Raw genomic sequence first — 25,848 nt, 5'->3', positions numbered from 1 at the left:
CCAGCCACGGTCTTGACCACGGAAGATATTCATTGTCCAGTGACCCAACAGCCTTCTATTCTTCAGTGGAATGATTTGAGGCGATGGCGTAAGGAAACTTGAGGGGCCCACCCTGCCAGGGCCATGGAGGGGCACCCACTCCGGATTTAATCACGAGCTCTCAGGCCAGGGTGCTGTGCTGAGGGGCCTCATACAGCTCAGGGCTCCCCCACACTGCGGGGGCCTATGTTGCGCCACTGCTTTGAGATGCAGTGGCATCAATGAACTGTACGATACCATAGCACTGTTTTTTTTTTGTGTGGTGTGTGTGTGTATGTGGTGTAGGTGTGTGTCGGTGTGGGTGTGTGGAGGTGTGTGAGGGGTGTGGATGTGTGTGTCGGCGTGGGTGTTTGGGGGGTGTGTGAACGGTGTGGATGTGTGTCCATGTGGGGGTGTATGTGTGTCAGTGTGGGTGTGTGAATTGGTGTGTGAGGGGTGTGGATATGGGAGTGTGTGTGCTTTGGGTGTGTGTATGTGGTCTGGGTGTGGGTTAGTGTGTGCAGGTGTGTGAGGGGTGTAGATGGGAATGTCAGTGTGGGGTGTATGTGTGGTGTGCGTGTGTGTCAGTGTGGGGGTGGATGCGGGGAGGTGTGTTGGTGTGGGTCTGTGCGTGCATATGCATTGCTATTTGTGTATGCGTGTGTTTGCGTGTGCGAATGCATCCTCACGTGGGCATATACGCATGTGTGCGCATGCACACGCATGCTTATAAGTGTACGTATGTATGTGTGCGCAAGTGTAGATTTAGTAACAATGTTTTTTGTCACAGTCTACGGACGCTTTACAATCACATAGTACATGTTCAGTTTAAAAGTTTGCAAACATGGCCTCTTTTTTAGCGATCTAATTTACTAATGGGGCCGCATTTATTTTGGTGCCCAGCCAAATTTTCTGTCCCAGCCCGACCCTGAATTTAGCGGCAAAAGCCATGTTTACGTTCTTTGATAAAAGCCATGTTTACGTTCTTTGATAAAAGCCATGTTTACGTTCTTTCGTTTTCGCTTGGAATGTGATGGGAGTTGTCCAGGGTCACACAGGGTGAATGCCACTATTTCTATAAACACTTTAACATCTTTGGCCAAAAAGCGCCATCTTGAAGACAGAGGAGGACTTTAAAGAAAGAACATAAAATGAAAACTGAAATCTATATTTACCTTGGCACGCGACTGCTTCAAAATGTGTTTTCATCAAAGCAACAAAAAAAAAAAAAAACGATTTCAGTCCAAATAGAAGCGATTCCATCAATAAAATGACACCACAATACATTTTCTGCCGAAAAAAAGAATTCTGATTGAAATGTAAATATGGCAAGTGCTATTTTTCCGCCCTGGTAGATGTAGAAAGGAAGGAATTTAATTATATTTCCTCAGCGGGTTGTGAAAAGAAGTTCTTGGCTTGTTCTTTCTACTTGTCGTAGTTAAAGCCACGCTTCCTAAGTGGCCGCCTACACTGTTTTCCCAAACGTCGCTTTATTGTCCTATTTCTTCTACCTTGACAGTGAAGGCAGCTAACGCGGCTGACGCGGCTGTGTGTTCGCGCGCGGAGAAGTCGCGTCTCGTTCTCAAGCGCCAGCTGTGGAAGCCTGTGCTTCTTGGCGCTGTGCCTGTGCTGCAGAGCAGTATGCAATTTGCGGCGGCGGTTGCAGGTGGTGGGGCTGGCATCCATTTTTGCGGACCGGAAGTCATATAGACCTATAGAAAGAGAGAGAAAGGCAGAAAAGCGAGAAGGAATAAGGGGAAGGAAAATAAAACAAGCATATAATAATAAATAATAATACTGGATTTTATACAGCGCGAACAGCTACGTCTCGAGGAGGTGTCCCGGCGCTAGTAGTTCACAGATATCCTGGGCCAAAGAAAGGAGAGCTAGCGTGGCTGGGTGAAAAGCCAGGTCTTTAGCAGCTTCTTAAAGCAGGGTTCGGAGGGTGCCTGTTGGATTGCTTGTGGTAGGGAGTTCCACATATGCAATGTGATACGTCTCGCATTTACAAGAGTTTGAGCTTTTGCATTGTAAATGACAATGTTTTTCTTGCTTTGTAAATAACAGTGCCTTAGATTGATAAATGGAATTGTCATTTACAATGCCAATAGCTTAATCTCTCACAAATGCGAGACCTATTGCATTGCAAATGTATTTGGTGCCCATGCTATAAAGATTTTTAAAAAGCATTAGGAGAGAGCATGCAGGTATGACAAAGCTATTTGAGAAAAAAGTGCTCAGAGGCAGTAATTAAAGCCTACTGAGTAACAACACACTTAACAGGAGATGTCCTGATGGGAGGTTACAAAATGAGACAAGGCGGTACTAAGGAGGTACTGCGAAGCCTATTCACCAATGAAAAGCCACAGTTTACAGTGGACAATGTCACAAGCCAATGAAAAATATGGACGGAGGGGTGGCGGAATACAGCATGCCTCGCAGACAGCGCATGCGCTGCCCTGGCTTGACCTAAACAGTTACGAACCGAGTCAAATGCATTTGTCACTACTACATGGTCTGAGGATGCAAGGTGGGGGCAGAAACAAGTGATATTTGAATTATATTTTAAATGTATTTTACGATACTGCTCTAACGTCTGGAAGGATAGAGTTCCATAGCCTAGTAGCACTCCTGGAGAAGGTTTGTTTTAGTGCCTGACATTTAAAATAATAAAGGGAGTCTTGAAGAAGGGTGCCTAAGCTAACATCTTGGACGCTGTTGATAGCCAAGTTTTTACTTCCCGAGCCCTTGCTGAATAGTGTTGCATTAATCTCATAGTGTCATGCAGGTTAAGGCCTGTGTAAGGCAGCATCCCCGCTAGGGGCGCACAGTCAGAGTTGGAAACTGCAGACAGCGGTCCCATGAGAGGTGAAACAAATTAAATTCAACACTCTCTGGTAGGTTTAGAGACCCAGGCGGTGAATGCATTGAGCGGAAATCCTGGGAGAGGCAATGTGTGGTTTGAAAGCAACACTACAGGCAAGATGGTCTATGTGGCGATTCTCTGGTTGTAGGCAACTATAAGAACAAAAAGTCCAGAATACCCATGAATGTCAAAAGCAAATAGCAGTCTGTCACCATCTCCCATGGCAACAAGATATCACCTTAAGGCAGCTGCGGCCCGTGCAGGTAAGAGCGGTGGGTCAGTGAGGCCAGGCTAGGGGGGGGGATTCTCTTCTTTCTGGGGTCACCCAACCTCGCCCTCCTATGCACTCCTCTTCTCTTCTTTCTGGGGTCACCCGACCACGCCCTCCTATGCACTTCTCTTCTCCATTCTGGGGTCACCCGACCACGCCCTCCTACGCACTCCTCTTCTCTTCTCCTTTCTGGGGTCACCCGACCCCGCCCTCCTATGCACTCCTCTTCTCTTCTTTCTGGGGTTAGGCCCACACTTTTTTCACTTAAATGGTACCTATTGAGTCGTCCTTCCTTTTGAACTAACTTCATGTATATATATTTGCATTTATAATAAGTTCTTGTTTTTATGTAGCACTCATGCACCTCGTTTATTATTTCTAAGAGCTGTAAATAATAGCAGGTATTATTTCCTAATGTAATGGCACTCAACTTGCTGACATCTCAAGGATGGACGTTTGAGACAGTCCTGCTGAGATTTTAATTTGTGAACATCATAGGACTGCATGCTTAAGCAGCAAGTGTTTAACTCACTGAACCATTCTGCCAGGTAGTATAGAGTAAGGGTGGTCAACTGGCGCGTTTTGCAGGTTTGTCCCATATTTGGGTGGTCTGTCAATTTGCCGACAGACAGCTGGAGCCGAACTCCAAACTTCATGCTCTTTGTTGCTGACAGGACAACATGAGCCGATCGGTAGGGGTTCCTAGCCGACTGGTAGGGGTTCCACTCTCACCCTTATAGCCCCCGATGAGCATTGAAAGAGGTGCTTGTCTGTCGATGGAAGGAAGAACTGTAGCCGGCAAAGGGCCCTGCACAATGCATCTTCAAGGTCACCTCTGGAGATGCTGATGGAGAATCTGGAGACCTGCAGTCAAACAACTCTGAATGTGTGAAAGGAAACCACGCTGGGGCAAGAGCTGAGAATATTCCCTTGGTGTTTATATATTCTATTAAGTTTCCTTCATGGTGCACCAATATTACCAGTGCAGAAGATAGAGGCGTATGAAAAGCAAGATTTGTCTTAGATCAAACAGTTTGGTAAGAAGTGCTGCTTGTTCCAAAGGCGGCTCCTTTAGCACCGCATTACAATTTGCTGATTAGACCATGAGAGTAGGCACTGTCTACCACCCTCCCCCGAGGTAATCTCCAAACCAGTTTTTTCATTATCACAAATTTACTAGAAATGTGTAGATTGATTCTAGACACTCCAAATCTCAACCAAAAGCGGAGACCGAGAGATAAGTTCAGAATATGATTGACCAAGAGTAGTCAATTTAACCAAATGTGGAGATGGGGCTTACAAGCCATGCCTCCTAGTGCCACAGTTTCCTAACACACTAGCCCACACCTGGGGTGGCAGTGACTTTAATGGAAATACCAAGGGACTACCTTCTCAATGAAATGTCACTTTATTGTGGGTCCTGTCCAGATGTATAATTTGCTGTTTATTTCCAGCATATTTAGGTAGAATTATAACATTGGTGGTGTCTGCCTTCCTCAGTGAATCGTTCACCTTGTCAGGGTTCCTGTCAAGTTGCTGTTTATAGCACCTGCTATACATATTGTGGCTATTTCTAAGCAGCCCTTTCCCAGACATTTTCTTGTGATGGAAAAGACTAGGAGTACATTGTGAGATCTTTTCGTCAGGCCCTGGGGCAGGTGGTTAGTGCTTAGTATCCAGGGAGTTTACTGCTGTTTAGCAAACACAATACGATAATGGACGGAGTGCTGAAACATTTCAACCACTCAACCCCAGTCAAGAGATTTGGGTTTAATCCATCCTTCTTTTGCTCACCATGCCACCCCAGTCTCTACCCAGCCATATGCAAATCAGTCTTCACCCTGCTCCTCATGGGAAAAATCCAGCCTGAACGGCCAGGCCTTCCCTAGACCGGAAACACGCACCCTGTGACTGGTTTCAGGGTATTACCCCTCATCAGCCAGTCTAGCTGGAATCCAGAGGTGCAGCGAGCAAGGGACCCACATATGGGCATACACTTCCACTTAAGGCAAACAATGCAAACACACTGCAAGATGATGGACAGAGTTCAGAACCTTGGCAGACATTTACCCCATATTGTTGTTTACTAATGGAATTTCAGATTTTAAGAATATTCCATTCTATTTGGATTGTATAAAAACTTGCCTCTCAGGCTTAAGTCAGGAAGTGATAAAGGTCTGGAACTTAAATACTTAAATAAAGATTGGCTCAGTTTTCAGATGTGATAAACTCAATATCCGGTCTGATTTAGAGGAAGAGATTATGAAATTAAACCCCAAAAATGTACTCTGAGACTCATAATCCCCCTACTCCCCAATAAACATCTTCTAATGTGGACCGTATCTCTGTACATGCAAGCGCCTATATGCATGCAAAGCGTCCTGCAAAGTGAAAACTGAAAGCTGGCTCCGCTATGAGGAGTATAGTGTCGCGAGGCTTTTATAGGGCACCAAACGGCAGTATGACCTATTGTTGATTAAAACGCGAGCTGTACAGTTATAGTTAAGCCTTGCAGGCCCCTGGAGTGCTCTATATCTGCAGTTCATGAGCACTATTTTGAATGATAAATTCTCAGCCAATGTTGAGGGTGGAGAACAAGGAAGCATCCTCAAGCACTGGTTCAGACCTCCATCGATGTCTGCAAGGCTACAACGAAAGGCAGGATCAAGTAGAAAGCAGAGCGATTAGGGCTGTACAGATAATAGAGTAGCCCCAGCAGCCGCGGTCGGAAGTAAGAGTTCCTGCAGGGCAGTGACGTGGGGAGGGGGAGGGGCAGGGTGAGGGGTAGTAATGTATGGATTACGGAGTTTAACAGGTAAGTAAACATATAAATAAATAAAACGAATTTCGTTGCGCGCACTGCATCGCATTTGGGGATGGGGTGCACTCAACGAAATTCTTTTTATTTATTTATGTGGCTGCCCCAATATATCTCATGCAAATACTGTTTTAATGCCATGAATTGTGCATCTTACATGGCACACCTGGTTCGCATAAGCATCTCATTGGACCCCACAAATGACCGTGCTAGCAGTAACACCTTTTGTTAAATAAAAAAACACTCCATTTAAAAAAGTCAGATCCGTACCAAAGTCACTCCAGGTTTTCAATGTGCCCCACATGTTCTAATTGCAGGCTTGTCTGGTATTCTATCAGGAACTGCACACACGTGAATCTTATTAGCTGTGACTAGTAGGGATGCAAATATTTACCACTGCGCATAGAACAACTTTGAAAAAAAGAACTCTTGTGAAGACATTCTACAGACATTTCCCAACTTGACCAGGGTTGGATTAGAGTGAAAATGATCTGGCTGTGAAGTGCAAACTAGGCCTGTGAAATGTAAAGCATGCTGGTATAACTTTTGTAACTGTGGGAATTATGTGTTAAACTTCTTCTTGCGTGATATTCCCGAAATTACGCCACTACACCTCTCCACGTGGTTACATGCCATTTGCTGTGAACATTTACTATGAACTTGAAGTTTGCTGTACATTCTTTACCATGAACGGATGGAAACAACAGCTGTTGTTCACGGTGCTTTTGTTTAGATGTGTCATTGTGCCAAAATATGACACGAGGACACATTTTGTCCTAGAGTATAGTGCAGAATGACAGATTTGCATTTCACATAATTACATGTAATTCCACATCATTTTACAGAATTGCATTAAAGTAAGATACATGGATTTCACACAACCCTAGAAAAACCCATCTTGTTATGAATGGAAAACCAACTTCTCGCTATGCAGGAAAGACTTTGGTCGCAGAAAGGTGAAAGTAAACTGGGATACTGCACAACATTTTCAAAGGGTAAAAAGTGGGACATTTTTTAAAACTCAGCCGGCAAAAAAGAAAAACAACTTTGCATGCTTTGCAAGTTACTATAGGATAGTCACTGGGCAGAATGCAGGGGCGTGTACTGCGTCACTTCCTGCATGGGGAGAAGGATGTAGTCATCTCTTTCTTGAGCAGTGTCACACATGCACATCTACGTATATATTGAATTCTTTTATATTACCCTCACCCGCAAGTAATTTCTCACACCATGTGCATCTGGTACCACTTCTCCTTGTAACTGTGTGCCCTCCCACTAAGTACCCCAATTCCCCCTCTGCCGCGTTGTGTTCTGCACCTGTCCCTGTTGTTTTCCACAAAATGTGTTACCCTCCTAATCTGGCGGGTGGTCTGACCATGGCCTTGGCGGTGCAGCGGCAGGGCAGAACCAGCGCTGCGCCGCAAAGTCGTAATTGGGCCCTAAAAGTGTTACACTTTGAGTGCGGCTGAGGCGAGTGCGCCCTGCTCACAATGTTCAGTTGTGTTTGCCTTAATTTCTAGCTAGCACTTTATTCCCAAAATCTTGGTCTGTTTCCTCATTTTGCAGTTCATTACCTTCGTAAAGATGTTCCCTTCGGGTTGCATAACTTCTCTTAGACGTGTGAGCATCATTTTTTTTACCCTAAACACCCCAAACTTGCTCAGATAGTCAACCCTCCAGCCCTACAATTAATTTGTTTTGTTGACTTTGTCTTTCATCTTTTCACATGTGTTAAGGTCGATTTGTAGAATAATGATAGTGGCCAGGGCAGAACTCATTGCCAGCTCTTTATAATGGCAAGGGTCTCCCTGAGAACTATGGCATGTAATGTATAGGCATTTATATAGCGCACTACTTACCCGGAGGGTCCCAAGGCGCTTCGACCGCTGCGAAACCCTTCCTGGTGTGGCCGTGACGAGCTGAGCTCGTCATGAGCACAGGAGCGCCGTGCCTCATGACAAGCTAAGCTCGTCATGAGCATGTGAGCGCTGTGCGCGCCCCCCTCCCCCCAGCACAGCGGGGGAATATCCCCCGCAGCGAAGGGGTTAACAAATGCTCTTTAACGTAACATAACATAACATAACCTCCTTCCTGACATAATAACGCTGCTGCGACGGGCCTCCATGATGTGGTCAGTATGGTAAACAGCGTTTACAACGATTCTTTTTCTCCGCGGGGAATCACAACGCGGTCTTTATCACAACCGCATTGTGATTCTGCATACTATTACTCCGCAAGTTGGAACAACAACTTGCGGAGGGAGGGGGGGAGGTGTTGGATTTAAAATCCAACACCTTCCCTAGTGTCCGCACAGGCTGGAGTTGGAATAGTAAACTATACTATTCCAACTTCCGACTTCCGTGGTTCCGACTTGCGGTGTGATGGTATGCGGAATCACAACACGGTCGTGATAACGACCGCATGGTGATTCCCTGTGGAAAAAAAGAATGTGGGATTTCAACATATATTCGGTCAGTACGCCCAATGTGCTAGCACCGCTATTAGTGCAGGCAAGTAAGACTCAGGCTCTATTGCTTATTATTTTTTTCATTTTTTCTTTTGTGCTTCTCTATATGGCATTTATTTTTTTTCTGTTAGAATGTTCATCTTTTGGGTGGGTGCGAAGTTGAACCCAATCACAAAAGATAATATAGCCATAAAAAAAGCACAACAATGCCAACATTGGCTTGGCTCCGGTTCCAGGTCTGACCTATCACCAGTGATGCTAGAAGTATGCAGCAGAGGAGGACCACATTATGTGGCTAAGTGGAGTAAATGATGCAACATGAAAAAGCATATGATGTGGTGTGATGTGCCTCATTATGTAACTGCCTCATTATTTTGAATTGTTTTACTCATGGTAACAATGAGAAAAGATTTCACCTTATTAGTACCAATTTAATAGCCAAATACGGCAAGAAGAAATGTAAAGATTTATGAAGGGACTTCCAGTGCGCAGGAAGACATTTTGCCATGTTTTTAGCAACGCTTTATCTGTTTTTTTTAGCTAGAAATACTTTTGGGTTAAATCTGCAGGTTATGCAGCAAATGATGGATTATGTGGCAAATACGGCAAGTCCATAATTATGTGTAAAACACTGCACCCACGGAATAGCATCATTCCAGTGGCCTTGCCTATAATTCAAGGAGTGGAACTTAACTGGTATAGCTCTATGCAGTGGGCTATGTCAGAACATTGCAAGGTTGGAGCCACATTAAATCTTGTAAAGTTCCAGAAGGCCAATAATGACAAGTAATGACCTTCAACTCCAACATTACAGTGTTTGTCTTTCTTTTTCCCCCTATTTAATTTCAATAAAAGCATTCTATCTTCAGTGTGTGGAATATTTTAATTGCATCATAGCCCTTCAGACCCACGTAATGTTCAAAGTTAAAAGGCCTGTGCTTCAATGTAGCGCCTCGCCTGTAAGTTAGTGAATCACCCTTTAACCACCACTGCATTTCAAAATCCCATTATTGGATTATTGAGCACACCATTGAAGACAATGCACCCGCAGAGGATGAGTGACACTATGACCCGATAGCTGTCCAGGTCTATTATTCATAGTGAACAGTATATATCGCAACAGTTGCCTCAGTGCTTAATTTGAGCTGGTGTTTTCTGATGCTCAGCTCCAGCACTTTATTGTTAACACCAGCTCTTATAACAGCTACCACATGGTGGTACTGTTTGTCTCATTTAAAGAGAAGCACAACAACGGTTGTTTAATAATTAAATATACATTAAAATCAGTATTACCCACCACCCAAAGCTAGAAAAATAGCTTGGGAGGTACACATTAGTTATTTTTAATGTATCTTTAAAGTCTGCATTGTCACACTTGTATGAGTGGGATGGTTAGTTGTGATGGTACTGTCATCGGCAGAGCTGACTTTGGCAGTGGTTGGTGCAAGGTGCAATGGCCTCCTGACAAGGGCCCGGGCACTTATTATTTTACAAATTAAGCACTGAGTTTCTTAAGTACGAGCTAAATTCCAAAGTGTTGTGAGGTAACGTAAACCGGAATTTAGCGCTTCACAAACAACATAACCGGTTTTGGTCCAAAGCTCGAACGACCAGTGCTTGAAAAGGGTAAAAAAAAAGTACAGGTACTCTGTAGCAGAGTATCTGCTTGTTTCTGAGAAGTGCCGGTACTCTGCAATTAAAAGTTTTGCATTTCTCTTGAGAAGTGCCAATACTCTCCCCTTCAAATAAAAAAAGTGCCTGTACTCTGTACAGGACAGTACCGGCCCATTTAAAGCACTGCCAACGACCCAGGGTTTCTCCTTTTCTTCTGTGTGTTTTAAGGATTACACCCTGCTGACTGCTCGTGGGCCTTTCGTATAGCATTGAAGCCTGTCTTCTGGGAGCTACCCTGTTGTTCTGAATGTGCTCCCTGAGGTGTATGCCTTATGCCTGCCCCTTTATCCAGTGAAGAGGGGGTGCATATAATGACCAGGCTGCTCTGCTGAATGGTAAGACTCCAAAATTCTTCTGTGGGAGCAAAGCACTTTACTAGCTGGACCATTTTCAAAAGTAGGGCCTTATGAGTGTTTGTCATTGGTCGAAGGGCCAGGCGTGACTGGCATGAAGAGGTAAAGGTCCCTGAAACCTCACACTCAGCAGTGGTCATGGAAGCCCGGGGCGGGAGCCCTGGTTCCCACGAGGAAGGCTGCAGTTTATTCCAGCCCAGCATTACTGGTCCATTCCCAGTCCATCCCTCCAGGCACGGGTCCATCTGGCCCCAGTCCTGGCTTTGATGCCTGAGTACATATTTCTGTTTACCTTCCCGGCTCAGGGTGGTGAGGTCATCCTCCCTGCTTAAAAATACCATCAATCCGGACCTCAAAAAAGGGACCTGCTGTCACGGGGCCGGTGACGACATCTGTTTTCGGTGCCGGCTGCAGCCTCTGGTACCCACCGGACAGCGGTGGGGGGGGGGCTTGGGGGGGGGGGGGGGGGGGGGGTGTTGTTGACGCGCGCGGCGCTCTCTCTCTCTTTCCACTAACATTTCAGAAAGTTTTACAGCTCTGGCTTGTCACACAATAGCAAGAGTTAGGTCTTGTATATAAGTTTTGTTTACTTATGGTAGCGCTGTCAAGCTTTGGTGTTAGGGTGCCTTACAGAACAACACTTAGCAATACAGGATTTTAGGGATGCTCTGAAATATGTCCCACTTCACCCTTTGAAAACAAGTAAAAAAAAAAAAAGTTCCAACTCAGAGTAAGGACTTTGCGACTCAGAAAGCGGAGGGGCCGTGAAAGTAGCGCATTCTACTCATTTCATTCCAAATTGCAGTGCGAAGGAGTGTTTGGAAACCGGCCCCAGTTCTGCAATTGGAGAAAGTTACTCCAGGGGCCCATACATTTGCGTCAAGGTGTGGCAGTGGAAAGGGGGTGGAGTCACAAGGCGCAGAGCTTGCAAAGAAGAGTCTGACACTCTGGGGCATATTTACAAGCCCCTTGAGCCGCCGGAGCATCACTTCTTTTGACGTTCCGGTGGCGCAGTGTGCTGGCCCATATTTACAAGGCCACGCAAAGTCACCCTGCATGGCTTTCAAAGCCCTGCATGAAAGGGTCATTCCTGGGGTGATGCTGCGGCCTTTCCCATGCAACACTCATGGATTCTGACGCATTCCCTGATTTACAAGGTTTTGAGGAGGCTTAAAAGTGGCGCAACGAGGAGAAATGCTTTTATTTCTCCTCGTTTTATGAGTGTTGCATTCTGCAGCACACACCAACGGAGGAAAACACCATCAATGATTGTATTTGTGCCGAAAGAAGTTCCTTATTGCACAAAATCAATCCCCCCTGTAATGCAGGCCCCCTTGCACCATGGTGGAAGGGGGCCTGCATTGGCACTAGGCGGCTTATGGAGTGCCAGCACAGACAAAAGCACAGGCATGTGTTGTATTGCTATAAATACCACTCATCCCTGCACATTCCTAACTACGCAGCTCCACATAGCAAGATGGCTTTCAGGGCGACAGTGCATCATTATCTTGTAAATATGCCCCTCAATTTGAACATTTATTTTAAAAAAAAGTGCTGCAAAGAAATTGGTAAAAGACAAACAATTGATGGACGGAATGAAGAACAAATCAAAACATTCACCCCCAATCGAGAGATCTGGGTTAAATCCATCATTCTTTTGCTCAACATGCCACCCAGTTTAAACTTGGTCATATGCAAATTAGTCTTGACCCTGTGCCTCATGGGAACAGTACAGCCCAAACTACCAATCCAGGTCCTCCTTGGACCGGAAACAAGCATCCTGGGACTGGTTTCGGGGTTTCACCAAAAGAAAATGGTAACAAAGTCAAATGTGACAATAAATCTGTTTTAGCTTACTAAATTGAGCACAAAGAGACTGCATTTTAAAATATCTTACAGGGTTAAGACTTTCTTTGTGTGCCCAGCAATTTTGAGGGGAATATAATTGTGGTAAAATAAATCTGGTGGCTAATGCAGCTCTGGGGGAGTTTTGTGTTTTGACCAGTCAATGCTTTGACTCATAAAGTAGCATACAGAGTTAATGTGCCTGCTGCAAAGCACAGGCCTCTGGAGTAAATAGCGCACATAGTGTAAATTCAATCACAGATTTGTATTTGATGTTGATAAGTTAGTGGGCTGCTGCTTTTGACAATGAGAACATTTTGGTACTTGCAGTGGTAAATTGCAATCCTTTTAATATTGCACAGTGGTCTATCGACTGGCATAAAGGACCAGCATAGAAACGGCAAGTAAGGATTTTAAATCCTTATAATACGTACCAAGTCACTGATTATAAAGTAAAGAAGTAAGAACTATTGTAAGGTTATTACAGTTGAGTTCTGACTTTACTATGCCTGCTGCCAGCAGCCGAGGTGAAAGGCAGGTCAGGCCATGGAGCATAATTAAAGCAGCTGTTTAAAGCAAAAAAAGTACATTACTTTTCTTTCTTGAGCTCCATTTTGTTAGCTTATTATGACAAGCAGAGAGAATCTGTTTATTTTTTGCACTCCTTAGAAAGAGGAGAGCTAGAATCTTTCTGCATGTTTATGCTCGTTCCCAGCTACTGCAGCTTTTTACAAAAAAACGGACTTGCATTAGACTATTTTTAATATCTGTTTGCAATAAATATATAGCAGATTTTTGATGTGTTTAATTTTGCACTAAAGGTTTTATTTTTATTCTTCATGTTTGTACACAAGCTCACGCCTCGGTTAGTGGGGCAGGCTTCTTGCCAGACACTACTAGAGAGGCAGTGATAGTCCCCATCCTATCGATCACTGTTGATGCTGAACATCGATTAGAAAATCCTGAGTAAGATCCTAGCAGCTTGGCTTTTACCCCTCATGACCAACCTGATCCTTCCAGACCAGGCAGCATTCATCCCAGGCCGTAATTCGGCAAGGAACATTCGGCGGCTACTAGCCATCCTGGAAGCGGAAAAAGATGACCGTGGAGGGGCGGCAGTATTCACTGTCGACATAGAAAAAGCTTTCAACAGCCTGGAGTGGTGCTATTTGTGTGAAGTGATGGCTCACATGGGGTTGGGAAAGGGCTTTATAGACTGGACTTGATTACTGCATACTAGACCTACCGCTAGGGTACATACAGGGTGGGTCATATCCTAGAGTTGTCTGGTGGCATGAGGAACACAACAGGGATGCCCTCTCTCTCCCCTCCTATTTGCCGCAGCTATGGAGCCATTGGCGGCATCTGCCAGATCTGGGCAATTGTACAGGGGATTATCCATAGGTCGCAATCAACATTGAATTGTGCTTTACGTAGATGTTCTGCTCATCTTCCTGGATGATGGAGAGGGAAACCTGAGGGGAGACCGATCCATGATGGAGGAGGTTTGTCTATTATCTGGGCTACGAGTCCATTGGCAGAAGTCCAGGCTTTTCCCTGTAGTGCGGATAGAGACCTTTATACTATTTCGGTACACTTCCAATATTGATACCAAATGCATTCTTTAGGGAACTAGACTCCCTGATCTTTGCATTTGTCTAGGGGCAGGGGGGGTCAGTGAGTAGCATTAGCAACAATGCAACTAAGCATGGGCGGAAAATCCGTTTCGCTCGCGGATTTTGCGGATTTTCGGTAAATTCGCAATCCGCGAGATTCGCGAATCTCCCGCAAAATCCGCAAATCCGCGAGCAGCGGATTTTGCTCGCACTGCTCGCACTGTTCGCGTGAGTTCGCGGCTTCCCAGTACAACTTCGCGCCCCGCGAATAAGTGCAAAATTGCAGAAATACGATCTTAGCAAAACTGAAACTACTTACCAGGTTCAAAAGTTCAGGCTCATCATTAGTAGCCATTTCCTGTAGTGCTTCCTGAGGGGCCCCTCCAGAGTTCAGTTGCCAGTTGCAACTATTATGTGACCCTGCTCTGAACCTCAGAATAGTTACACATATGCCACAAAGGTCCTGAATTACAGCTAAGGGAGAAAAGCAGGAGCCAGGCTGGAAGTTCAAATCCATTAATCAGCCCCTATTTCATTATTGTCAGTTGGGGCAGGGCAGGTGTTGTAACTAATTTTGCAACAATGAAAGCACTTAGCAAGTGCAAAAGATCACTAATCAGGAAGCACTAAGGAAGCAGGTGCCAGCTAAAAAAATATTCTGTGACACATTAATCAGCCCCAAATTAATTCAGGTCACTTGAGGCAGGGAAGGTGTGCTTGCGTTGCCACAATAATGTACACTGACTGGACAACCAGAGGGTGCTGTGATGAAACAGAGGGTGGCATGGGTGGGCCAGAGGGTGGCATGAGTAGTCAGAGAGTGGCAGTGGTGACAGAGAGTGGCAGTGATGAAGAAGAGTGTCCCAAACAGGCTGGACACGTAGAAACAACAAGTTCGCGAAACTTGCGACCCGACAGGTAAGTTCGCAATTTGCGAAAGTGTACAAAACCCTCGCGAACTGGCAGAAACCCGCGCAAACACACAAAAAAAAAATCCGCAAATTCGCGAGAATTCGCAGATTTTGCGGATTGCGAGTTCGCAAATCCGCAAAATTCGCGAACGCGAGATTCGCAAAATTCGCCCATGCTTAAATGCAACGCCCGGTAGCGGAGGGTGGATTAGCAGTCCTTGACATTGAGACCTATTATATTACGGCCCAACTGCAGGGCTGGTCCAGCGGATGGTGCAGAGACAAAACCCAGATTTGACCCCAGGCCACTTTGTTCCTCCAAGTAAGAAGATTGTCTAGAATTGATTTGCAAGAATTTAAAGTGCTGGCTAAACAGAGCGTTACAGAAGACACGCACTAGGACTCCTTATTCCTCTGACTTGCCTTTAGAAATGCTGAGGGCTCTTCTGCATGGTGGTAGCTGACGAAGCAGCGACCTTTGGATTGAGGCTGGGCGACGAAAGTGGGGGATCTCTATAGATATTCTGAACTGCTTCCGTTCAATAAATTCCGCACTGAGTTTGACTTCCCCGGGGACATTTCTTGCTGCATAGAGTGCTTACATCAGCAACACGCAAACACTGGAATACAGGGACTGCTGAACCCCTAGTACTGCAGAGATGTTACTATATGTCTCTCTCTACAGGCACCATAAAGATGGTCTTCTGCTTATATAGAGCCTTGCGTAAAGATCAACAACGGCCACTGGAAAAGCTGCGCTCTCGTGGGAGGATGAGCTGGCTATTCCTATCGCAGCGAAGCACTGGAACAACGTTGTAGCCTGAACGCCCAAGAGCTCCAGGAATGCGCGCTTTAAGCTGATTAACTACTACGTACTGCATAGATCCTATCTGGAACGCCTAGGTAGATACTTTCTGATAGCTGACACAGCTTGTCCTATTTGTAGGGAGGGGGGCACACACATACTACACATGTTTTGGGCATGCCCTGTGCTGCACACATTCTGAGAAGAGGTCTTATGCATGATTGAGGGGGATATTAAGAGATGGGTCCCCCACACCCTGGGGCATTGTTTACTGGGATGGTTTTCTCCACTCATCTAAGATAAAAGTAACAAGGAAGTTCCAAGACTTGACGTTTATCCTTGCCAAAAGGGAGATAGTGGGGAGTTGGAAGGCACCTAGGCGCCCTCGACTGCACACATGGGGAAAAGAAAGGATAAAATGGGCAGAGTGTGTGGGGTGAATACTACTGACAAAGTTATAAGAGGGATAGGAAATATTGATATAGGCTGAACCTGGGGAACCAGGGTAGACAGCCTATCCAACCCGGAACGAGACACACCCACGAGGTCCGCTGCGAGGCTTTGAGGTTGCACTGAGCTTCTCCTGGTGGGCGGGGCCCCTCTTGACTGGGTCCATGCTGACGACCTCTAAGTGACTAATCAGAAGAAATGCCTAACTATGAATGCCCCACAACTCCTTGCTTATACTGACACACTTCTTAAACCACAATGTTTATTCTTATTTACACAATGTAGTACTGACTAATGGGGGAGAGATGGGGGGGCGACTTAAAAATTGATAACGTTGCACTGTCATGACTTGCTTCATGCATAGACACTGTACGGTCCTAGATCTAGGGAGATCAGTAACAAATGTAATTTTCGTGCTGTTGAATGCTTTATAAAAATGTTTGCAAACATGCTCACTCTTTCTTATTAAAGAGGTACACACCAAGGTTGTAAGTGGTGTGTGGGAAAGGTGATGGTGTGCCCATGCATTATATAGGCTAAAGACCACCCTGGCATACAGTGGCGGCTGGTGAAATTTGAAAGTGGTGGGGCGTAAACTGATAATCATACTGCACCGTAGCGAGCGAGCGAAGCGAGCGAGCCCGAACCCCCTAAGGAGGGTTCGGGGGGATTTCCCCCCGAGAAAATTTTGAAAAAATAGTGGGAAAATGGTGCATTTTCAAGCAAATTTGAGAAAGTAGGAAGGTTATAAAGCAATTGTGAAAGTGCAGGTATTACATTTTTAAAGAGCTGTCATATAACATAGGTAGCTGCTTATTCAGTAGAACCACAGCCACAGAGCTTTCCAACAGCCTTCTGTGCTACCTTTCCATGAATCAAAACTTCAATTAGACAAAAAACTCTGATCTCTCTCTCTTGCTTGTGCAACTTAAATATGGCATTCATCAGTGGTAAAAGCAAGAGCGTGAGGGCTGCACTGGTTTCTCTTAGGCCTAACACTGAAGGATTTGAGTTCCTCATGTAATGCAACTGGTGCTATGTAAAGCGCATTGATACCCTATATAAAACTGTATAAAAAAAAAATACAGACCAAATAAATAAGAGATCCAGAATGGAAGACCCCTCAACAGAATCACACACAGTGTGCACCTAATCTGCTTCTGGGCACGCAGCACGGTGCCCACAGTAACACCATAAACTGGGGCGTGGCAAGAAGAGCACGGTGGATGCACATGGAGGAGTGGCTCTTGACTGTGGTATATTAATATAAATTAAGTAAACATTTTACTTGAGAGCAGAAGCCGCAAAGCTGTCAGAAATAAATGAGCACGTGGGCGGGACTGCACATAAACCACAGACCCAAACTGACAGCGTAAATCAAATTTCTTTGGACAACAAATCTGCAGCTTTAGTTCAAGAACATACAGTATGGCAGCCAAGCCTCTCTATTACAACAACATACCCTAAATAATAACTCCCCCTGCTTTGAGTCACCCCAGAGTGCGAACAGTGCCCATAAAATTAATAAAGATCCCAAGACCTAATTTCAACATCGTCATCTTCCATCTCACAACCATGCTTCACTAACCCACCCCTCACGAGCCACAAACATATCAAAATGACACAAAAACATGCTCCGCTGTGCTTGCAGTGTATCTAGAAGTGGACAATCGGCCAGAATGTTACTTTGCAATAATGTTCATGCTAAGAGCATTCACTGAATTTTGGTGCAAGGATTCCACACTCAGGACACCTGCCCGTAGCTGTCCATATGCAGGAGGCTGCCTAAATGAACCAGATGCTTCCTTCCCTCCAACCTGCACTAAATGTGGGTGTGCGGCTGTAGGTAAACTGCCTTCCTCTCTCTCTATTTCCACACTCTTTTGCTCTCCTAAACATAGATGTCCCACTCTACCTGTGCTGCTTGGCCTTATCCCTGTATCCTGTAGCGTACCAAGGGTTCAGTGAACCACAATGCAGGAAGGAAATCGGACCCTCGCCCCACTGACCACTGTCCCATAGTAAAAAACACAACCACTAACATTCCCGTTCCCTCACCACTGACGCCGCTGCACCTGCAGCACGTAAGGAATAGCCCTCTGAGTCCGCAGTTGAATGATGCATCCAAAGATCTCTCCTTTGATAACTTGGCATCGACTTCCACTCTAGATCACTCTTAGCATAGGAGCAGAGAAATATAGGTACAGGGGTATGCAAGGAGAGTATGACACAGACATGATGGAGGCACACGGACGTAGAGGCACACATGAGGGAGGCACAGGGACGCGGAGACACTGTGAAACAGAGGCACGGGCACTGAGAGTTGTAGGTACTGGAGGAATGGACATAGGGTGGAATAGAATTTCAGGCATAGCCGGCCATGCATTAATCCGGTCAGTCAGGGGTCATTCCTGTTACAGACGCTGTGGGTAGGTAGACACAGGCTCTGTGAAGACACTGACACTGTAGGCCACCGTTAGTAGTTTATTAGCAGTGGATCACAGATAACTTTTACACTATACCCTCTTCAAATCTGCACATAACTTTGCATTTTTTATAAAAAATGGCAGTGTTGTTATTTTATTCTTTGTCAGCAAGCCTGCACTGTTCAGATTTTAAAACCTGGGGTTGCTTTTCATCCCAGGACAGTGAGACTCGGAGACGGACAGTCACAGGGAGATGCAGGGATCCTGGCATATGGGGAGAGGCACAGAGGGGGGATTTGTGAATGAGATTGCTGGGATAATGATTAGGGCTCCCGGTTTTCTGTTTTTACGGATATTTACATATAAATACAGGCGGAAATATATATTTCCCTTGTCTGTATTTATATATAGAAACGGCAAAACACTAGCAAATGTTGCCGCGCAGCCGCTGCATGCAGTTTCCTTTTCACGCCGAAATTCATTTAAATCCCTTCCAATCAGGGTCTTTTAACGCCCTCATGTGGACCTATTGGCTCAGGGTCTTTCAAGGACGGCCGATCATCCCCTGAGCCAATCTGCAGCAAAGGGGTTAAGCAGGTCCCTGTGGGGCGTGAACGCCACACTGAACAACCTTGGCTTTCCACGTGCAAAAAACAATAAAACAAAATGGAAACAAAAGAAGAGAAGCCTGTGCTGTCATCACTCAGCGTGTTTGCTCTTCGGGTTGAGCTGATGTGTTGACAGCTCCTGATACTGAAGAGAGGGGCAGCTGAGGTGCGAAATTTCTCACGCTTGTGCCCGAGACATTGCGTGCCTCCCTGCTGTATAACGCGTTGTGTACAGTGTGAAGACCAGATATCAAAGTGTGCCATCACCCAGTTTCAGGGCACCTGTACAGCTTACAGGCGGTGGGAGTTGACGGCAGAATATGTACGCGAAGTGAGGGTACCAGGGTTGGGCACGGTTCCAAAAGAACAACCTAAACAATGACAAATGTGCATCAGTTGGGCGGAACAAACTTTTGAAAAGCCTATTACAAGTGTGACTCCAAGGATGCATTTTTTGCTGCCAAATAATGCACAACGTAGAGTTATGGCCAGTACTCTATTTAACAGTCAGGACTGGTGTTCTTATTTTAATGTCCATGAAGAAAATTGGGAAATTAATTGACAGCTTAACTTTTGCACCATTGTACCAAAACATATAATTGTACCAAAACATATAAATGAAAAAAATCTGAAGTAGTACTTGGAACTGTTAAAATTACATGAAAATTGCTATCAATGCAGGTGGAGCCTGAATTGCCATGCATTAGTACAGAGAGGCTTGCACCAGTTACGATTTACCCCTCCACACCTTCCATAATATCGAAACCCAAATAAATAGGGGCCTTTTCCCAATCAAAAGTGAGAACAATGGACTGTCAATTCTAGAGGGAGTGTTTGTAAGGCGATCTTTTTGAAAACAGACTTTCTTTGTCACTGACTCCAGCAGTGGACTCAGGAGCAGCACAGCATGGGATATACACCAAAGGCCTCCGCCCGTACATCAAAGAGGACAGGGATTGTTTTGCAGTCCTAAAAAAAACCTTAATTTATTTCAGTGCATGGCTGTCCATGCGGCTGCTGAGGTCCCAGTCTCCATCCTCTACTGTGCTATCTGTAGGGCTGGGTGGAGCCTGTTGTTCGTGCTGGATTAAACCGAGTGGAGGCCCCCAGGTAGCCGATGCTAAAAAAAACATAAGAGGCAGCAGGGGGTTCCTTTTGGCGATCACAGGTCACTCCTTGGCTGAGCAGGGACTGCTCCCTAAACATAACCAGACCTCCCTTAGTGTACCCAGAGCACCAATTGCTTATCTCACTAGCTGCCTTATGCTGAGGATAGTTTTGTTGATGTGTGCCAGCAGGGGTGAGACAGTGAGGGAGGGCAAGGGGTTAATGCAGTGTTAAAAACATTGTCCACAGTACGATAGTGTAGGATTAAAACCACTTACTGGCAAATGAGACAGAAACAAGCTCTTAGCGACACTGACAAGGCTGGAGCAAGACTACGGAAGTGGCGCTGTTAGCATGACCTTAATCCACAAAGCACCATGCGCCCCTCAAAATATTGGCGCCCGGGGCCTGGGCCCAGCTCGCCCATGCTGAAGGCCGGCCCAGCTGGGGTGCATCAGTTTGCACGACACCATAGAGTACACCTCTGTTGAATAACTGGGAGTGAGCGGGGAGCAGCGTGCAATGGATAGAGGAAACTTGAGCATTCAATCCAGCAACGTTGTATGAACCCCCTCACCAGTAGTTTAACATCACTTCCAAAACCATTGCCTTTAATCCGATTTTTGTCTTTTTAAAACTTATGGAGCTGAAGCATATTTTCGTGTGCATTGTTTTCTTTAGTTTTATTGTGCACACTGTGAAGGCCATCCATTTCTTGCACTCTGCGAGCTTCACCAAAATCCACTAGAACTGTCAAGGTGACCATCGGGCATAAAGTAGGTTTTTCAATCGTACTTGTTAGGTCTGGTGGCTTAGTGGTCTGATGTGTCCACTGTAGAGGCATGTTGTTGTTCTCGTGGTTACAGGTCCAAATCTGGGTTGGCCCACTCAGTCTTTCATCCTTCTGAGGTCGATAAAACAAGGACTGTTGGGGAACAATAAACATCTGCTATTCGGTGTCAAGATGCTCTTAGGTAAAGGTGCGCTTCACAAATAGACGTTATGTTACTTAGCTCGCCTGCTTGCAAAATATTTCAGTTCCTGTTGAGGTTCCCCTATGAGATATTGTGGGTGCTTCTGTCGGCACGTGCATAGGGTTAGTATATAAGGCCTTTTATCTGTAAGTTCCTCAAAATGTGCATTAATCAGTGAGTTCTAATAATCTGACAATCACTCTGCGTCTCCCCTGTCTTTTGAGCGAAATCAAACAGAATAACCCACAAAACGCTTTGTGTGCTGTGTGCTTAGATTCGGGCAGACAAACAGTGAGTTGGGGAAGCCAGTATTACCTGCACCACAGTGTAAAAAAAACAAAGCACCCAGAATGAAATATTTTCCAGGATAATATGAGGTATTGACATTTGTCTCCAAGCCATGGAGTTTCCGTCATTAGCAATTCTCCTCCCTTTTTCCACAAGGGTAGTTCAAACATGAAAGGCACAATATCCTAGTTTCAGTGGTCTTCATTTCATTAACAAACCAGAAAGAGACTCAATGTCTGCAAAGTCTCTTGAAATGCACATGTGCTTGTACTACAATGGCAAAGTTTTCAGATGAATGTATTGTGTTGACCAATAACAACCGGGCACTGATGTGCATTGTCAATTTAAATAAATGCGGAAAAATACTAGCTGTAGTGGCGCCTTTTGCGTGTGGCAAAAATAAATGTGGATAAATACAGAAAAAATGCCCAAAAAATAAATATGGATAAATACAGACGGAAAAGGCCAAAAAATAAATACCATAAAACCGGGAGCCCTAATAATGATTCACGAAGGCATACAGGGGCAAACGAGATGTGAGATTTTGTAATGTTAGGAGAGTGTGGATGGGAGGTACGGAGGTAAGAATTCATTTGAATGAGGAGGCAAGTCAATGGAGATGATCACTGATCTGAGAAGTGCATTATTGAGGCATAGGGTGCATGCAAAAGAAGCCACTGACGCAGGTTGGCACAGAACCTGCACATTGAAGAATGTGAGTTATAGAGACACAGGGTAAGTGGAGGATTAAATGACCCATCTCACTCGAACAACACACTGCAAATGTCTGTCGCGCTCCGAAATGCCTCTACCTGATAGAAGTACTACGAGCAAGAAGACACACAACCTGTACATGGCACGGACCACAATCATTTGGGTCAGGTCAGTGGAAGGTCAAAAGACCTCAAGGATCGAATGCAGAGTGCAAATGCAAGTCAGCCATCGCAGATACACAACAGCATGGAGGGCCCATAGAACTGGAAAACACGAATCTATACACAAATTGTTCATTAGTATTGCAAGGGTTCGTCATGATTAAATGTGGAAAATGTCCCTATTACAGTGCTCAGGAAGGAGACTGAAGTGTGAGGAGGAACAAAGAAGAAAATGACGGTAGGTAGGCAAGTAGGAAAGGGATCTCAAAAGGAAAAACTGCTAAAATATGAAATACAAAAATAATAAAAAAAGGTAGAAGAGTGCAAGAAAAGGGAAAATACGCGAAAAGAGAGGAAGGAAGGAGGAATATCCACTGCCAAGCGTACAATGAATGTGACCAGGGGCTCATAAATTAGGAAACTCGAGGGACCAATATAGTTTATTGACTTTTACTGAGAAGTTACAAGTCGCTGGATAAAGTATTATGGGACTCCATTCAAATTTCTGGGTTTCTACCCTCTACTCCAACATTGTGTATTGTTCTATCCATCTATTAGCACTACAGTGGACAAGTAATTTGTCATTCAACAAATCTGGCACCTTTTCGTCTGATACGACTTCTGATATACCAGCAAGTAAAAATTAAAAATAAACTACCAGTGGCAACTAAGAAAACATTTGCAATTCAACTACCACTGGAAGCGACACTGTACATTACCGTTCTTAAAGGTGTCCCATTATTAAAGCCACAGACTGAATCAAAGAGCAATTTATAAAGTAGCTCATTGAATAAAGGGGAAACAGATGACAGTCACAGTGCATGATTACTTTAATATGGTTCAGAGGATGTCTTGGGTATGAAATAGTCCAAAATCTGATGCAAATTATAACGTTGTAATCAATTTTAAGAATCGTGGTATTGTATTGCATTCCTTCAACAGAAAATACAATTTATTTGAACATTTCACAGAATTCAGGTGGTGCACATTTGTTACTTATAGACCCAGATTTGTTCCTCCAAACACTTCTTCAGATGTCTGGTTTCCCCAAGTCAGAGGTATCCCATTAACTTATCCGGTCCCGGTCAAATAGATATGCTGTGGTGGCATAGGATACTTGCATTGATTGACTTAAGAAATAATCGAAACTGTGCATTTCTCTACCAGTTTAAATACGGTTTTCTGTGGGTCCTGATGTAAATTAACCAACTTTCTCTAAAGTTTCTTCCGAATTATAGGAGTGCAGTAAGGCCATTTGCACATTATCCACATCTAGTATGAAGTATTCTCCCGAATATTGGTGTTTTGTTGAACTGTCCCATAGAATATAGGGTGTCTAGGGGCCAAACGAAAAATCTTAATTGGCTGGCTCATGGGAAACTACTATGTAATCCATTGTCAGAAACCGGGCTAATGCCCCTCTACACTTCACACTAGAAGTGGTTTTATTAACCTGTTCTTTGAGCTTCAGTTCTTTAGCAAGCAAAAATCATAGATTTTTTGCTTTCGTTACTGGTTCTAGCAGGGGACCTAATGTGATGGATTATTGCCAAAAGGATAACCTCAGTTTTCGCCGACTTCAGTTTCAGGCAATTACCCATCCAGTTACTCATTGCTCATGCAAGTTCTTAAATCATGGCCAAGGTTGTTCGAATGTTTCTCTAATGACACCACAATTTGTGTCTCATCTGCGTAAGAAGCTAGGGAAATACAGCTATAAAAAAAAATACGTTTAGCTAGTGGTGTGACAGATTGACCCCTCAGAGAACATTATATTGAAAATGTGCACAAGATGCTGGCCACTTGTGCTGGAATCATATGCATTATTTTTGGAGGACAAGGGTCTTCCAGAGCACCAGATTCAATTAATGGAATAAAATTCCTAAACTGTTCTTCAGATGGCACCTTAAAAAGCATGCTCTATTCGGTTTCCTAGATTTGAAAGACTTGAAACAATACACCACACAGTTAAACAAAACCTAAACAGGGTCACCTTTGCATAACCTAGGTTTTCATCTTTATTTGTAGCTCCACAAGTACATCTCAACTTGTCAGTCCAGCATCCTCTACCCAAAGTTCAAACTCAAAAAACCCGATCGTTCAACGACTTACTTAAGCGTTGAGTCACCGTTCAACCAAGCTGACAACCAAATCAGTCACATTGACAAATGTAATCTTCAGCAACATAATCTGAACATCTACCGCCTCGCTTTACTTAAACCATTTAAATATACAAAACAAGTTAAGATGGCGTCAGGAATTTCTGTAGATGTTAAAAACGAAAGATTTCATCTATGTACAAATGAAATCAGAAAAATGTTTTAACAACTTTACTCTCAGCAGGATTAATGGCAACGCTACCACAAGATGAAGCGCTGTAATTGCAACCTGCTTTTGTGCTAAAATACATACGACAATAACAGTGCAAACAAATGCATTTAAGGGTCTTCTGTAATGTTAAAGCTAATATTTTCTAAAAACCTGAAGCGAGGTCTCCTCATTTTTTTAGTCTCAGCAACCTGCCCCCCCTACCTTTGATTCTATGCTGCTATGTTAGTGGTCGGAGTCGGACTTCTTGGTGGAACAGCCTGTAATTAGTCACAGACTCGGGCTCTGTTCTAAAGTACATTCCTGTCTTTGCTGCTTCCTCAGAGAACAGCAATCTCCTCGAGTCTGCAATGTGTGTCTTCGGAAGTTCGAAGCTTCCCGCTTGCCTGCAGCCTCTACCCCACCCCTTCTCAACTCGTCATAGGGCAGGTACCACCCCCTGTGACGAATGGGAAAGGGTGGGGTTACCATCATCTCCACTCCTTGACTGACGTGGATCCCCGGTGCTACAGGGCTTCAACCTGAAGCGCCCGGGGCAAACTCTATCCACACGTCATCAGGGGGTGGAGACAGGAGCTCGAGTGTATGTATTTGCCGAGCTGATGACCTCACAGGCCTCAGGGCTGTGAGCTCTTCCGCCGGCAAATACATTAGACTGAAACTCCCGGGTCCGCCCTCAGGCAGAAAGTTAAGGAATGTATCGGACTCGCTGGCAGTGTCAGCACATCGACAGCCCTGCTCCCAAGAAACGTGTGTAAATTATTTTTATAATAATAGATTTACAGAGTTTATTTTCACTTTAGCAATGCCGACGCTGGGGGGATGAAAACAAAGGGGGCGGAGCCCCGACGCCCTTTATCAGAAACCGCCCCTGCTGGCATACATGATAAGAATTGCAAGTCACATCGGAGTTTCATACCCTAACAAAGTAACTCAGGCTTTGGTCTCGTTCCTCTATATGATTATGGAACTCCTTTGTGGCTTGAAAGATCTTCATATTGTACGGAAGGAGGTACTTTATCCCTTATATTGTTTTTTTTCTCAAACTGTTGTTAGGCTAAGATTGCAAAGAAGATTTCCTTTGGGATGTTATAACGTCTTGTCAATACAGACAGCCCCAATCCCTGTGTTACGTTTTATATCCTGAC

General features: G+C 44.7%; 1 protein-coding gene and 1 non-coding gene across 4 annotated transcripts in view; one reads left to right on the top strand and one right to left on the bottom strand.

Moving 5' to 3' along the window:
• RBMS3 (RNA binding motif single stranded interacting protein 3) overlaps window positions 1-25,848 on the top strand; it is a 1,376,050-nt gene that overhangs the window by 350,663 nt on the left and 999,539 nt on the right. The window lies entirely within an intron of this gene.
• Window positions 24,634-24,767, bottom strand: LOC147689309 (small nucleolar RNA SNORA69). Its single transcript, XR_015300754.1, has one exon. It is a non-coding gene; the product is annotated as a small nucleolar RNA SNORA69 (small nucleolar RNA).

This window comes from Lissotriton vulgaris, chromosome 10 (genome assembly GCF_964263255.1).
Source record: "Lissotriton vulgaris chromosome 10, aLisVul1.2, whole genome shotgun sequence".
Lineage (NCBI taxonomy): Eukaryota > Metazoa > Chordata > Amphibia > Caudata > Salamandridae > Lissotriton > Lissotriton vulgaris.
Note: the sequence above shows the minus strand (reverse complement) of the source record. Positions and strands in the feature narration are given on the sequence as shown.